A 2682-nucleotide genomic window follows, 5' to 3' on the forward strand; every position below is an offset into this window, starting at 1 on the left:
ATGAGTTTAATCATACATAGTTGAAAGAATTGGTTTTATCATGTAGCCTTTATAATTGATAGAACTTGTTTTATCATGTAATGCTCAGCAACAATAACTTTATAATCTGAATAAATTGATAGATTTGTATTACCTGTGAAGTTCGTAGAGCTTCGAAATATACAACATCATAAATTGTTGCTTCCGAAGCCTTCATAAATTAATTTGGGCATATACATAAATAGCCTATAAGTTGCTCAATGAAATCATACCTGCTTAAGATGAGCATTGTTAGTTCAATTTTGAAGTCATAACTCTCTTTGTGTCTTTTCTTCATACTAAAAGCAGGGAACTGTTTGAGTAAATGTTGAGAGGGTACTTTCTCTACATAGACATAGGAAAAAAGGCTGCATAAACATGGAAATTGCTATAATGTTATGTGCACATAAACACAGGACCATGCTCAATATTCAACTACCATTCATTCATGCATGTGAGATCTTAAACATAGTAAAGTACTTACTCCAAAATAACCTTAAAGTTAGACTAATACATATAACCACACTGAGTGTTTCAAAGCAAATATCATATAGAAAGTCACTAAGGTATTAAGCTTTTCTGAACTGGATCTGAAGACCAAAAAAAATCATCAGGTTTGTGCACAAAAACTTCGTAGCAACTCCAATAAAAATTCAGATCCATTTCTCCTTGCCACACTCATTGGAAGTTCTTTTTCTTTTGAGATCTGCAACAACACAAAATAGATAATGAGCTATTTATGATATTGTATTCATATAGTGGTTAGAACATGTAACAAATGATTGCTAATCAACTTAACCTTCAGTTTCTTTGATAGTAGAATTCCTTTGAATGTTCTCGTCTTCTCCAAGATCTTTTATCCTTAAAGGTGAACTTTTGAAAATCTTTTCTATCTTTGGCTTGAGTGGTGTGTTAGTCAAGGGTGTGAACACAGTTTTATCTTTTGAAATATGTTTAGGTGTTTGTAGGAGAGCGTCTTCATGTAGATCAACAACTTCAACTTCTTGGGATTCCTTTGTAGAGAAAAATAGATGTAATTTACTATACATTGTCATTTAGAATAATAAGCATTTGTAATAACTTTGATAAGTTTTCTAACTTCAAAATTTAGGTTTGTACCTGTGAATCACCTTCAATAGCTTCGATAAGTTTTGTAACAGTGAAGCTCTCATTGCCTGTTTCATCAGTATAAAAATAAAACTATGAAAAACAAATGTAAAGCCATCTTTAAATTTGTAGGATATTATTGCTATATATTAGATAAACGTATTAGATCATTAATCAAACAAAACAATTGCTTACCTTCTTCGAAGTTATACTTTGTTAGCTTAACCTGAACTTTTATAGTCTTCCCAATAATTGATTTGATAATCTCTGGGAATATCTCCCTTTCATTGTTCTGCACAAAATCATGCATTACTTACGCATTTCTTAATGCATTTATCTTCTAATGTATAGCAGTTTGATTATTAGAGGTCGAGCTTACATATTCTATTGTCCTTGATACCTCCTGGGCTGAAACTTTGATTAAATTTTCTGCTTCCTTTCCAAAGACAACGAATGTGCTGACTGTAGTTCTATCTTCTACATCCAATGTTATTCTATACCTATTTATACGTTTATATTTAGAAAAAAAATTTACTCAGAATATGAAGAGAGTGAGAAAAAATTATTTGTAGCGTGAAATAAATTTATTGCTTACTTGTTCTCTGCTAGGACTTCCCTGTTACATTGTCTGCACCAATAGGTGTTTCCTGATTCCATTGTTTTCTTGTTGCAATATGGACATCCATGGTATCTCCATTTTTGTTCAAGTATGCCAATAATTTTCACCTGACATAAGAAATGATAGACCTGCACAAATCCATGATAATGATGTCTATTTTCTTGAAAAATAAAATTTGGTTCATCATTTGAGTGTGAATGTTAATTTACTTCTGCTGTTTTTGGGTCTTCAAAGTATATTAATTCCATCAAAGTTGCTATTTCAGATTTCATTAAGTTTGTTTGGCTTGGACTGAAGTATACTGGTGTGGCAATAACTTGCAATTCAGTTTCAGAGTCCGTATGTCTGTACATATACATATTTTATTAGAAATTATGTGTAAGAATTGGAAAATTATGTGAAAGTAAATCATATTGTGTATGTCGCAAATCTTATAGTACTTGTGCATGTGCCCAACAATAAATTTACTGTTTGCCCAAAAAAATTAGTGGCTAATTTTCGGCATATATGCAACTTAAAAATTACCTATGTGATAGTTCCAACACACGTGAGTCTTCAATGTTTATGTAAACTTTTGAACCTGTACTTGCTGATGCTGAGAATTGACCTGAAGAAAATATAGCTTTTATTTTTAAATTATTCCATAAAGCTTAGTTGATTTGTATAAATATTATTGGTTCAACTTATTCATATTACCTCTGAAAGTATTTATGACAACACCAGTGACAATCATGACCATATTGTTCGGCTGAAAGTATTTATGACAACACCAGTGACAATCATGACCATATTGTTCGGGTCTTGATTTTGAAGTTTGTTTTCCAATTCAACAGCTAATTTGTTCCACAATGTAGCTTTGAGTTCAGCATTGCTATAATCAAGGCAGATGCAATTTAGTATTGTTAAGATAATTTAACAGAATGAAGCTGCGTTATTTA

At 31.4% G+C, this 2682-nt stretch overlaps 1 long non-coding RNA gene across 1 annotated transcript; it reads right to left on the reverse strand.

Annotated features, from left to right (window-relative positions):
- Nucleotides 427–1688, reverse strand: LOC109835865. Its single transcript, XR_002245704.1, has 3 exons — nucleotides 1505–1688; nucleotides 1138–1417; nucleotides 427–1031 (listed from the first exon to the last, which is right to left on the reverse strand). It is a non-coding gene; the product is annotated as an uncharacterized LOC109835865 (long non-coding RNA).

Source organism: Asparagus officinalis, chromosome 4, assembly GCF_001876935.1.
Source record: "Asparagus officinalis chromosome 4, Aspof.V1, whole genome shotgun sequence".
NCBI lineage: Eukaryota > Viridiplantae > Streptophyta > Magnoliopsida > Asparagales > Asparagaceae > Asparagus > Asparagus officinalis.